The 14,363-nt window shown below is 40.0% G+C and overlaps 1 protein-coding gene and 1 long non-coding RNA gene across 2 annotated transcripts in view; one reads left to right on the top strand and one right to left on the bottom strand.

The window, feature by feature from the left end:
• The window catches only part of MRTFB (myocardin related transcription factor B), a 371,831-nt gene extending 363,049 nt beyond the window's left edge, over positions 1-8,782 (bottom strand). The window contains exon 1 of the mRNA XM_053554572.1: positions 8,688-8,782. The gene's annotated coding sequence lies outside the window, so the exon portion shown is untranslated. The remainder of the gene's footprint in view (positions 1-8,687) is intronic.
• Positions 1-14,363, top strand: part of LOC128560935 (uncharacterized) — a 76,815-nt gene that overhangs the window by 12,777 nt on the left and 49,675 nt on the right. The gene's annotated exons all lie outside the window — the stretch shown is intronic.

Raw genomic sequence — 14,363 nt, 5'->3', positions numbered from 1 at the left:
CCATTCAACATTTGCATCTAATAGACATCTATAGAACATTTCATCCTAACAAAACCGAATACACATTCTTCTCATCAGCCCATGAATCATCCTCCAAAATTGATCACATCTTAGGTCACAAGTCTAACCTCAGCAAATTTAAAAGAATAGAAGTCATTCCTTGTATTTTCTCGGACCACCACGGAATAAAAGTTGAACTCAGTAACAACAGGAATCTCCACACACATACAAAAACATGGAAACTAAATAACCTCAAGCTGAATGATAGCTGGGTCATAGATAAGATTAAGAAGGAAATTACCAAATTTTTGAAACAAAACAATAATGAAGAAACAAACTATCAGAACCTCTGTGATACCGCAAAGGCAGTCCTAAGAGGAAAATTTATAGCGTTGCAAGCCTTCCTCAAGAGAATAGAAAGAAAGGAAGTCAATAACTTAATGGGACATCTCAAGCAACTGGAAAAAGAAGAACTTTCCAACCCTAAACCCAGCAGAAGAAAGAAATAACTAAAATTAGAGCAGAACTAAATGAAATTGAAAACAAAAGATACAACAGATCAACCAATCAAAGAGCTGGTTTTTTGAAAAGGTCAATGAAATAGATAAACCGTTGGCTAACCTAACCAGAAGTAGAAGAGTAAAATCCCTAATTTCATCAATCAGAAATGTTAAAGGCCAAATAACAACAGACTCCTCAGAAATTCAACAAATCCTTAATGAATACTACATAAAACTCTACTCTCAGAAGTAAGAAAATCTGAAGGAAATAGATCAATACTTGGAAACATTCCACCCTCCTAGACTTAGCCAGAAAGAAGAGGAAATGTTGAACAAGCCTATAACAAGCTGTAAAATAGCATCAACTATAAGAAATCTCCTCAAAAAGAAAAGCCCGGGACCAGATGGCGTCACATCAGAATTCTACCAAACCTTTAAAGAGGAACTAGTACCTATATTTCTTAATCTTTTCCAAAACATAGAAAAAGAAGGAATACTTCCCAACTCACTCTATGAAGCAAATATCACCCTGATACCCAAACCAGGAAAAGATCCAACAAGAAAAGAAAATTATGGACCAATATCTCTAATGAATATTGATGCAAAAATATTCAATAAGATCCTAGCAAACAGAATCCAACAACACAACAACAAATTATACACCACCACCAGGTGGATTTCATCCCAGGGTCCCAAGGATGGTTCAATATACGTAAATCCATAAATATAAGACATCACATAAACAAATTAAAAAACAAAGACCATATGATTCTCTCAATTGATGCAGAAAAAGCTTTTGACAATATCCAGCACCCTTTCTTGATCAGAATGCTTAAGAAAACAGGTATAGATGGACCATTTCTTAAACTGATAGAGGCCATCTACAGCAAACTCACAGCCAATATCATAGTGAATGGAGTAAAATTGAAATCATTTCTGCTCAGATGAGGAACAAGGCAAGGATGCCTAATGTCTCCACTGCTTTTTACCATTGTAATGAAAGTCTTAGCCACCACAATCAGGCAAGAGAAGGCAATGAAGGGGATCCAAATAGGACCAGAGGAGATCAAACTGTCACTCTTCGCAGACAATATGATTATATATCTGGAAAACCCCAGGGAATCAACTACAAAACTCCTAGAAGTGATCAAGGAATATAGGAATGTCTCAGGATACAAAATTAACACTCATAAATCTGTAGCCTTTATATACACCAACAATATTCAAGGGGAAAAAACAATCAAGGATTCTATTCCCTTTACAATAGTGCCAAAGAAGATGAAATATCTGGGAGTGTAACTAACTAAGGATGTGAAAGATCTCTATAAAGTGAACTATGAAACTCTGAGGAAAGAAATAGCTGAAGATGTTAACAAATGGAAAAATATACCATGCTCATGGCTGGGAAGAATCAACATTGTTAAAATGTCTATACTACCTAAAGCAATTTACAGATTTAACGCGATCCCTATTAAAGCACCTCTCTCATATTTTAAAGACCTGGAAAAATTAGTACTTTGTTTTATATGGAAACAGAAAAAACTCGAATAGCCAAGACATTACTCAGAAATAAAAACAAATCGGGAGGAATCACGCTTCCAGACTTCAGACTATATTATAAATTGATGGTGATCAAAACAATATGGTACTGGCACAAAAACAGAGAGGTAGATGTATGGAACAGAATTGAAGACCAAGAAGTGAACCCAGACACTTATCGTCATTTGATTTTCGATAAGCCTATTAAAAATATGAATTGGGAGAAAGATTCCCTATTCAATAAATGGTGCTGGATGAATTGGCTGGCAACTTGTAGAAGACTGAAACTGTAGAAGACCACACCTTTTTCCTCTAACAAAAATTAACTCTCACTGGTTAAAGGACTTAAACTTAAGACATGAAACTATAAATATTCTTAGGGAGAGTGCAGGGGAAACACTTGAGAAAACTGACCTGGGAGAATACTTCATGAGGAAGACACTCCGGGCAACTGAAGCAATATCAAAAATACATTACTGGGATCTTATCAAATTAAAAAGCTTGTACACTGCCAAGAACACACTAAGTAAAGCAAATAGACAGCCCTTGGAATGGGAGAGGGTTTTTGCAAGTTATACTACCGACAAAGGTCTAATAACCAGAATCCACAGAGAACTCAAACTTATTACCAAGCAAAAAACAAGTGATCCCATTTCATTGTGGGCAAGAGACATGAACAAAAGCTTCTCTGAAGAAGACAGGCGCATGGCCTACAGACACAAGAAAAAATGCTCATCATCTTTAATCACCAGAGAAATGCAAACCAAAACCTCTATGAGATACCATCTAACTCCAGTAAGTGTAGCCCACATCACAAAATCCCAAAACAACATATTTTGGTGTGGATGTGGAGAAAAGGGAACACTTCTGCACTGCTGATGGGAATGCAAGCTAGTATGTTCCTTTTGGAAGGAAGTTTGGAGAACTCTCAGGGATCTAAATGTAGACCTGCCATTTGATCCTGCAATTCCTCTTCCAGGTGTATACCCAAAGGACCAAAAATCATTTGGCAATAGAGATATTTGCACCAGATTGTTCACTGCAGCTCAATTCATAATAGCCAAGTCATGGAAGAAGCCCAAGTGCCCATCGATCCATGAATGGATTAATAAATTGTGGTGTATGTATACCATGGAATACTATGCAGTGGTAAAAAAAATGGAGACTTTACCTCTTTTATGTTTACATGGATGGAACTGGAATATATTCTTCTTAGTACAGTATCTCAGGAATGGCAAAAAAAAATCCAATGTACTCAGTACTACTGTGAAACCAATTTATAAGAACTCACACTTGCATATGAAAAATGAAACACAATTTTAGCCTAGGATGAAAGAGGGAAGGTAGAGGGATGGGAAGGGGGTGGGAGGGATAGTAGGGATAGTAGGGGGACCAGAACTATGGAGCACATTGCAAGTACAAGTTGGATCTATCATGTGTAGAGCACAAATGTCCTAATGTTATAATTGGGTAAATGAGGTGAAAGCTATGCTGATTAGTATGATGTAAGCACTCCAATTTGTACAAATAATTAACACACTGAAATGGGCATGAATGTATTTATGATCTATGTGCAAAAGTTAATAAAAAAAAAAGGTAAGAACATATCGCCCGCAAAGAGGGAGAGTTTGACCTCCTGTGCTCTCATTTGGATGCCCTTTATTTCCCTGTCTTGCCTAATTGTATTGGGTAGAACTTCCAGCATTATGTTGAATAGTAATGGTGACAGAGGACAACCTTGTCTGGTTCCAGTTCTAAGTGGAAAAGCTTTCAGTTTTACTCCATTCAGTATGATATTAGCTGTTGGTTTGCCATATATGGCTTCAATCAGATTACGAAATGTGCCAGCTATGACTATATTCTTAAGTGTTCTAATTAGAAATGGATGCTGGATTTTATCGAATGCTTTTTTTGCATCTTTTGAGAGAAATCTTCTGGGAAAAAAACATGAACAGATACTTCTCAGAGAAAGAAAGGAGACATATGTGGTCAATCAAATACAAATACGAAGAGAATTTTACCTGTGATACCAAAGGCCACAATGAGGTGTTTATTTTATTCACAAATTATCAACAAAAATTAAAAAGTTTGGGTGGCACCTGTGGCTCCATGAGTACGGCCTGGCCCCATATACCGAGGGTGGTGGGTTTGAACCCGGCCCTGGCCAAACTGCAACAACAACAACAACAAAAATAGTGGGGTATTGTGGTGGGCACTTGTAGTCCCAGCTACTCGGGAAGCTGAGGCAAGAGAATTTCCTAAGCCCAAGAACTGGAGGTTGCTGTGAGCTGTGATGCCATCAAACTCTACCAAGGGCAACAAAGTGAAACTCTGTCTCTAACAAAAAAAAAAAAAAAATTTGAAAAGTTTGACAACACTCAGTGAGATTAGCCCAGATCACAAAATATTGAATCTGCAGATGCTGGAGTGGATGTGGAGCGAAGGGGACACTTCTACACTGCTGGTGGGACTGAAAACTAATATAACTTCTATGGAAAGAAGTTTGGAGAATTCTCAAAGAACTAAAAGTGGACCTTCCATTTGATCCTACAATACTATTACCAGGTATCCACCCAGAAGAAAAACAATCATTTTACCACAAGGACATCTGAACTAGAATGTTTACTGCAGCTGAATTCATAATTGCCAAGACATGGAATCAACCCAAGTTCCCATTTACCCATGAATGGATAAACAAACTATGGTATTTGTATATATCATGGAGTGCTAGTCAGCCATAAGAAAAGATGTAGAGGCCAGGAGTGGTGGCTCATGCCTTATATAATCCTAGCACTCTGGGAGGCCAAAACAGGTAGATTGCCTGAGCTCATGGGTTTGAGACCAGCCTGAACAAGAGCAATACCCCATCTCTAAAAATAACCAGGCATTGTGGTGGGCGCCTGCAGTCCCAGCTGCTCAGGAGGCTAAGGCAAGAGAATTGTTTGAGCCTGAGAGTTTGAGGTTGCTGTGAGCTATGATGCCATGGCACTCTACCAACGGCGACAAAAAAAAAAAAAGATGGAGGCTTTATATCTTGTGTTTACCTGGATAGAGGTGAAACATAGTCTTCTTAGTAAAATATCACAAGAATGGAGAAAAAAGTATCCAATGTAATCAATACTAATATGTAACTATAAACTAATACCCACAGAAAGAAAAACACAGGTATAGTCTAACACTGGGGAAGGGGGGGGGGAGGAGGGAGGGTGACAGGCAGGATGTCACCTAATGTGCGCAAGGTGAGGGTGCTCAGCCTCCTCCGTCCCCTGTGAAAGGCTCAAATACAGCTTGAACTTTCCCTCAGAAATGAAAATAATTTGTACTCTCGTATTGATCTGAAATGAGTCTGAAACAATTTGTAAACATTTGTACTCTCATATTGATCTGAAATGAAGTCTGACAACACCAAGGGCTGGAAGGGACATGGGTCATCGGCTCTCAGACACATCACATAGACCAGTGCAAATTAGTGCAATGACTTCTGTTTGGTACTTGCCCTAAAGTTGAACACTCACATACCATTCAAGCCAACAATTTCACTCCTAGGGACATACCTAAGAGAAATGTTTACACATGTATAAGATTAGCTATAAGAAGGTTCAAAGAAGTATTTTTTATGATAATATCAAGAACCTGTGAACAACTCAAGTGACTAGTAATGAGCAGGTTGCTGACTAAACTACGGACTTTCTTATAGTGAAATATGGTGAGAGTCAGCAATGTGTGACAGGATGAATCTTACCAATATAAATCATAAAACATTACCCTTTTTATAAATTTAAGAACAGTATTTATAAAAATTGTTGTAATACATATAATTATAAAAACCATATATAAAAAAGTAAGAGAATACACCAAACACGTAAGTCAGGATAAGGTTCAGGGTGGGCTGGAGGAGCAGGGAAAAAGGACTGAATGTAGAATCTGTGTGGTTAGATGTAGGTTAAAATCTTATTGTCACGGTCCTTGCATTTTTTTGGAGCAAGTGGTAGCTTCATGAGCACTTTTTGCATTATTAAAAGTAACAAACTAAATAAATAAAAGTAGGTTATGCATGAATAAGCGATGTGTTTTATAAACCAAAGAGTATGATCATTCCAATTCTGTGCACTAGTGGCTCAATTAAAAACCCACCTACATCAGAGAAACATTAGTGTTTGGGAGGGGAAACAAGATTATTAATTAGAGAAAACATAGGAACCTTGAACTTGTACCACCGTCTGAAGGAACAGATCAAAGATTTTGAACTCCCATTAAAAGCTGTACTACAAACATATCTCTGGGTCAGCTCTAAGCAGTTAATGAAAAAGACCTACCTGGAGGATGTTTTTCTTTTATAAATATTTTCTCCCATTTCAAAACTGCCCTCTGACACCACTTGCCAAAACCAGTGAATAGTCTGGAGATCCCAAACAACTGAGGACGTGGGTTCCCTGCTTTTCAAGATGACTGTACACTCTCATTGGTTTGAAAGATTCACCTTACGCTATCTTTTTCCTATGAGGCCTTAAATGTGAAATAAGGCCTCGCTTGGCAGTGTGCCACAGAGAAGTATACTTTTACAACTTCTGTAACCTATGCTGTTAGCACCCCAGAGCTCTGTAATGCATATCAGAGTGCTGTGAATGTTTGGTCATTTCCAGACAATGATATAAGTAATATTTTACTGTAATTCCATTATTGCAAATATGAAAGCTGACTCTGCTTTTTGGATTTTTTTAAGACCTGGAAAAAACAACAACTTGCAACTCCAAACTATGGGCTGTGCTTTACTGTTCTGGCACAAAGTAGACATTTCCTGAGTGTTTGTTGAATATACTGGCATTGTTTTCCAAATGATAGTTTTTAAGACCCTGGATTTAAAGAGAAAATAATAGTTGAGTAAAACATTCTTCCTACAGATTGTATTTTATATAACAAAAAGTGATCTAAAAGCATGATTATATTTATGAAGGGAGGTTAAAAGAATAGTCGAAGGCCAGGCTCATGTCTGGAATCCTAGCACTCTGGGTGGCTGAGGCGGGTGGATTGCCTGAGCTCACAGGTTCGAGACCAGCCTGAGCAAGAGCGAGACCCTTGTCTGTAAAAATAGCTGGGCGTTGTGGCAGGCGTCCGTGGTCCCAGATACTTGGGTGGCTGAGGCAAGAAGAAAACTTTGAGGTTGCTGTCAGCTACGACACCACAGCACTCTATAGAGGGTGACAAAAAAAAAAAGTTGAAATTTAGGACTGTCTTTGGAAATTAGGGACATAGACATGATATGTGAGATGAGCTACCATGGTGTGGACACATCTTCAAAATATGTGCAGAATCCAGAGAGTCAAAAAATAGCACACACAAAACACACATCCAGATTAGGTAAGTGACTGAGAGGTCAGGAGTTCCAGACAAAGCTCTCCTGCATTATGCCCTCTTGTTCAGCTGTTGTGTTCTCCAAATCACTTTGTGTATGTACACTGTGCACACAGAATTTGTTTCTCAAAGACCGTGGTAGGAACAGACCTATGCTAGCCTTACTAGATACTGAAGGGAAAATGAAAGAGGTAATTAATTCCTTTTAGATAACGTTGGCAGACAAAATGAAAGAAAGATCTTTCTCGTAGGTTAGCAGTCAGAAGCAGCAGGTATTCACAAGACAATACTTATAGCAAGAGGAAGAAAAAGTTCCCTTTCCTGTTCACTAGGTATAATACCTTTCAGAAGACTATAAACAAGTTTGTGCATAGACACGTTTGTATTTCCCAACTGGGGTTATTTATATTAAAAAACATCTGGGCAACCCTTCCTCTTACAGCGGCTTGCTCTTTCAGTAACCTCCCTTGTCAAACGACTTTGTTTTTTTTTTTTTTTTGCCATCTAAATGCGTATGTGTTCCTTTGCCCCTAAATTAACTTGCTCGCGAGGGTGCTAAGTCGTTTCACGTGTGCCTGCTCTGTGGGCACAGCCCAGCTGTGAAGCTCTGCAGCTCAGTCACGCTGCTGGCTTGACTCGATTTGCATCTGTCCAGACACGAGGAGTCAACAGACTTCTCTAGTCCTGTGCTTGCCTGGGGTGGAGAACGTCGAAGGTGCTTTTTCCTTTGCTCCCCAACATCTGCTCCACCTACCTCCAAATTATTACCTGCCTCCATTCCTTTGGTCCGGTGAAGTAACTCACCTACCAACACACGCTCTGGGAGTCCGGGGTCAGAGGAGGCGACCTGGACCAAGCTCCCTTCAGGGCCCCCCGGTACAGTATTTGCACCCAGGCCGGATAACAGCCACAGATGGGTGTGCAGAGGGGGCGCTCAGCTTCCTGGGGAATCACAATAGGAATGGTTTGGCCATTTTCTTTTTTTCTTCCACTAAACTGTCAAACAGTATTTCTTCTAAAAAAATATTTGGAGCATAACTTACATAAAGCAAGATTACACATGTTTAAAGTGTGCGCTGTGATGAGTCCTGACACGCGCGGGTTGTGAAACCCGCACCACTGACATGACAGGCGTTCCCTCAGCCTGGACGCCTCGTTGGTTTCCAGAGGGTTCGACCTCGCCTAGAAGCCGGGGCTTACCAAGGGGTCCCCGGTCGTATTTTACACACCGACACCCCTTCCTCAGGGGCAGAACCGCGCCCCCGCCCCCGACCAAGACTTGCAACTCTGACTCACTCTGTCCTGGGGCGCATGCTCGGGTCCTGAGAGGAGGCAGTTGACCGTCCTCCTTTTGTTTACAGTGAGTCATCCTGAAAGTCGGGCATGTACTTTCTTTCTCCACCACGTCGCGGTCGGGCAGGAATCAGCGGCAGAGAGGCAGGTTCAGAGCGACGCCGGCGCAGAAGCCGGAGGACGTGCGACGCACGGGGGCCCCCTGCCGGCGGACACCGGGGCGCCTTTCTCCCGAGCTTCTAAGGCAGATGTTAGTGGGCTCCGGGTTTATTTGCAAGAGGAACGGAAAAAAGCAGTGCATTCTCGCAACTTGTTCTCCCCACCTCCTGTCTATTAGTGACAGTGTGACATGAGTCACAACCGCTCAGCCCATGCCCACACTGGAGCAATTATCCACATAATTGCTTCAATGATGAACCTTTCCCAGCTGCGAGCCGCCCCCATGGTAGCGCTCCAGGCTGTGAGCCAACGGTCTTCAGCTGTACGAATTGTGAAGGCCCAGGTTTGGGAAGCCCAACTTGCAATTCTTTTAGCCAATGCCTTCTTGGCCCCAGTTTAAAATTCCTACACACGAGTCCTGATGGGTGCACTGGAGATGTTTCAACTGGAATTAATGTCACAGTCACGTCAACATAAAGTAGATGTAGCTGCTGTTTCAATGTATTGAAGCAAAGTTGCTCTGTTTTGAGAACGAATTACCATAGCAACTCAGCCGCCCCACTTACAGTAAGATCGGTATCACCAAAATTAAAATCCTCACCAAGTTTTAGGAGTGGCTATTGAGAGTTGCTGAACGTGGACTTTTAGTTTCCAGATGACATTAGCCAGCGTATATTTTGGTTTCAAAAACTGCTGAAAGGGATGCTTTAAATAATATTATAACTCTAAAGCCAGGTTGCAGACAGGGCTCTAGGCTGTTGCCCAGCCACCTCACACATGCAGACCTCTCAGCCAAACAGCACCCTTTGGTTGTAAAATAGCAGGCTACAGAAAAGGGCTACTTACTGCTTACTGTGGCTTGCTGGTGAATCCATTCCAACTTGGGGGTAACATGGTAACATAAGAAGATATGTTTTTAAGAAGCGGCAAATTGATACAAAAACAGGTTTTCTGTAGGTGTGAAAAGAAGAAAAGCAAAGCTACTTTTTCCCCTCCACCCCCAGAACCCTAAATCTGGGTTCCAGCTCTATCAATTATCTGTTCTCTCTAGTATCTTCCTTCTCCCACTCTGCTCTGTTCCTTTGTCCTGATCACCAACAAACAAAATCACCCTGATGTTCTGTTTGCCTTATGCTCTTTTTCTTTATCCTCCTCATCCCTGGGGCTTCCTCAGCGCTCAGCTGCCACAAGCCTGTAGGCACTCTGGGCCTGGGTGGCCAGAGCTCCTTCCCGGTGGCATCCCAAGGGCACCAGCACTGCTAAGGCCCAGCTCCCACTGTCCTGGGCGACTCCCTTGAAACTCTCCTTTCTGTTCTGGTTCTTGCATGATTTGGTTTCTTCTTCTAGTATTTAATTTCTTTTATCTTCCCCCCTCCCAAATACAGACTCTTCCTAAAGTCCTGTTAGTCTTTTTGTGTTTCTCTACCTTAACCACTTATTATGTCTTCAATTCTCATCTCATATAGCATCTACTACATCATGTATCAGACTCTGTCCCTCACTGTCAGCTATCTCAGAATCAATCTGATCAAAGCTGAACTCATCCTTTTCCCCAACGAAAGCAGATTCTTCTCCAGAATTTTGTTTTTTTCTGTTGATTAAGTCTCATCATTTCCTGAGCCCAGGCTTAAAAGCTAGGAGTTATTGACACTCTTTCCAGGCACATACTTCCATTGCCACATTCTGTAGACTGTCCTTCTGGGGTTCTATTTCATTTGATGTCCTTTCCATTTCCAAAGGTGTCATCATAGCCTGGCAGCCCTCAGTTTCTGAAGCTGTCTTTTCATCTCCAATCCTCCCTTTTAGCCATCAGAGTATGCTAGAAAGAAGCCAGGCTTGGGAATTTGAATCTGCAATTCACCTCCACTGTGGCTTTAATTTCTTAATCTCTTAGAGTCATGCTATCTTTGTCTGTAAAAATAACAAGCATAAAGTACCAAGCACACTGTAAGTGCTTCAAACTCAGTATTGCTAGACCACAATATTTTATTTTTTAATTTTTTTTATTAAATCATAGCTGTGTACATTAGTATGATCATGGGGCACCATACACTTGGTTCATAGACCGTTTGACACATTTTCATCACACTAGTTAACATAGCTTTCATGGCATTTTCTTAGTTATTTTGCTAAGACCTTTACATTCCACATTTACTAGGATTCACATATACCCTTGTAAGATGCACGGCAGGTGAAATCCCATTAATCCCCCTCCCTCCACCTATCTCCCACCTCCCTCCCCTCCCTTTTCCCCTTCTCCCTATTCTTAGGTTGTAACTGGGTTATAGCTTTCATGTGGAGGTCCTACATTAGTTTCATAATAAGGGTGAGTACATTGGGTACTTTTTCTTCCATTCTTGAGACACTTTACTGAGAAGAATATGTTCCAGCTCCATCCATGTAAACATGAAAGAGGTAAAGTCTCCATCTTTCTTTAAGGCTGCATAATATTCCATGGTGTACATATACCACAATTTATTAATCCATTCATGGATCGATGGGCACTTGGGCTTTTTCCATGACTTAGCAATTATGAGTAGGGCTGCAATAAATATTCTGATACAAATATCTTTGTTATGATGTGATTTTTGGTCTTCTGGATATATGCCCAGTAGAGGGATTATAGGATTGAATGGCAGATCTATTTTTAGATCTCCAAGTGTTCTCCATATCTCTTTCCAAAAGGAATGTATTAATTTGCATTCCCACCAGCAGTGCAAAAGTGTTCCCTTTTCTCCACATCCACACCAACATCTCTGGTCTTGGGATTTTGTGATGTAGGCTAGTCTCACTGGAGTTAGATGATATCTCAAAGTAGTTTTGATTTGCATTTCTCTGATGATTAAAGATGATGAGCATTTTTTCATATGTCTGAAGGCCGTGCGCCTGTCTTCTTCAGAGAAGTTTCTCTTCAAGTCCCTTGCCCAGCCTGCCATGGGATCACTTGTTCTTTTCTTGCTAATGCGTTTGAGTTCTCTGTGGATTCTGGTTATTAAACCTTTGTCGGAGACATAACCTGCAAATATCTTTTCCCATTCTGAGGGCTGTTTGCTTACTTTACTTACTGTGTTCTTGGCTGTGCAGAGGCTTTTTAGTTTGATCAAGTCCCAATAGTGTATTTTTGAAGCAGCTTCAATTGCCCGGGGGGTCCTTCTCATAAAAAACTCTCCCAATCCAATTTCTTCGAGGGTTTTCCCTGCACTCTCTTCTAGTATTTTTATAGTTTCATGTCTTAGGTTTAAATCTTTAATCCAGTGAGAGTCTATCTTGGTTAATGGTGAGAGGTGTGGGTCCAGTTTCAGTCTTCTAGAGGTTGCCAGCCAGTTCACCCAGCACCATTTGTTAAATAGGGATTCTTTTCCCCATTGAATGTTTTTAATTGGCTTGTCAAAGATTAAATAATGGTAAGTAGCTGGATTCATCTCTTGGTTCTCTATTCTGTTCCAGACATCTACTTCTCTGTTTTTGTGCCAGTACCATGCTGTTTTGATCACTATCGATTTGTAGTATAGTCTGAGGTCTGGTAGTGTGATTCCTCCTGCTTGTTTTTATTTTTGAGTAATGTCTTCGCTATTCGAGGTTTTTTTCTGATTCCATATAAAACGAAGTATTATTTTTTCAAGATCTTTAAAGTATGACAGTGGAGCTTTAATGGGGATTGCGTTGAAATTATATATTGCTTTGGGTAGTATGGACATTTTAACAATGTTGATTCTTCCCAACCATGAGCACGGTATATTTTTCCATTTGTTAACATTCTCAGCTATCTCTTTTCTTAGAGTTTCATAGTTCTCTTTATAAAGATCTCTCACAGCCTTTGTTAGATAAACTCCCAAGTATTTCATCTTCTTTGGCACTACTGTGAATGGGATAAAGTCCTTGTTTTTTCGGCTTGACTATTGTTGGTATATATAAAGGCTACTGATTTATGAATGTTGATTTTCTAACCTGAGACGCTGCTGTATTCCTTGATCACTTCTAAGAGTTTTGTAGTAGAGTCCCTAGTATTTTCCAGATATACAATCATATCATCTGCGAAGAGCGAAAGTTTGATCTCTTCTGACCCTATGTGGATACCCTTGATCGCCTTTTCTTCCCTAATTGCGGTGGCTAAAACTTCCATTACAATGTTAAAGAGCAATGGAGACAATGGGCAGCCTTGTCTGGTTCCGGATCTGAGTGGAAATGATTCCAATTTAACTCCATTCAATATGATATTGGCTGTGGGTTTGCTGTAGATGGCCTCTATCAGTTTAAGAAATGTCCCTTCTATACCAATTTTCTTAAGTGTTCTGATCATGAAGGGATGTTGGATGTTATCAAAAGCTTTTTCTGCATTGATTGAGAGAATCATATGGTCTTTGTTTCTTAATTTGTTTATGTGCTGAATTACATTTATAGATTTACGTATATTGAACCAGCCTTGAGACCCTGGGATAAAGCCAACTTGATCATGATGTATAATTTGTTTGATATGTTGCTGGATTCTGTTTGTTAGAATCTTGTTGAATATTTTTGCATCTATATTCATTAGTGATATTGGTCTATAATTTTCTTTTCTTGTTGGGTCTTTTCCTGGTTTGGGGATCAGGGTGATGTTTGCTTCATAGAACGTGTTGGGTAGTCTTCCTTCTTTTCCTACCTTTTGGAACAGGTTGAGTAATATAGGTACTTATTCCTCTTTAAAGGTTTGGTAGAATTCTGACGTAAAACCATCTGGTCCCGGGCTTTTCTTTTTGGGGAGATTTTGTATGGTTGATGTTATTTCTGAACTTGATATGGGCCTGTTCAACATTTCCACTTCATTTTGGTTAAGTCTTGGAAGGTGACGTTCTTCCAAGTAACGGTCAATTTCCTTCAGATTTTCGTATTTCTGAGAGTAAAGTTTCTTGTAATATTCATTAAGGATTTTTTGGATTTCTGAGGAGTCTGTTGTTATTTCATCTTTGTTATTTCTGATTGATGAGATTAGAGATTTTACTCTTTTTTTCCTGATTAGGTTGGCCAAAGGTTTATCTATTTTGTTGACCTTTTCAAAAAACCAGCTTTTTGATTTATTGATCTGTTGTATTATTCTTTTGTTTTCAATTTCATTTAGTTCTGCTCTGATTTTGGTTATTTCTTTTCTTCTACTGGATTTGGGGTTGCAGTGTTCTTCCATTTCCAGTCTCTTGAGATGTCCCATTAAGTTGCTTACTTCCTCTCTTTCCGTTCTCCTTAGGAAGGCTTGCAGTGCTATAAATTGTGGTGTCCCAGAGATTCTGATAGTTCATGTCTTGTCGTTTTGTTCCAAAAATTTGGCAATTTCCTTGTTGATCTCATCTCTGACCCAGCTATCATTCAGCATAAGGTTATTTAACTTCCATGTTTTTGTATGAGTATGCAGATTCCTGTTGTTACTCATCTCAAGTTTTATTCCATGATGGTCCGAAAAGATGCCTGGAATAATTTCTATTCCTTTAAATTTACTGAGGTTAGACTTGTGACCTAAGATGTGATCGATTTTGGAGTAAGTTCAGT

This window comes from Nycticebus coucang, chromosome 12, assembly GCF_027406575.1.
Source record: "Nycticebus coucang isolate mNycCou1 chromosome 12, mNycCou1.pri, whole genome shotgun sequence".
NCBI classification, from domain to species: Eukaryota; Metazoa; Chordata; class Mammalia; order Primates; family Lorisidae; genus Nycticebus; species Nycticebus coucang.
This window is presented reverse-complemented; position numbering and strand designations above follow the sequence as displayed.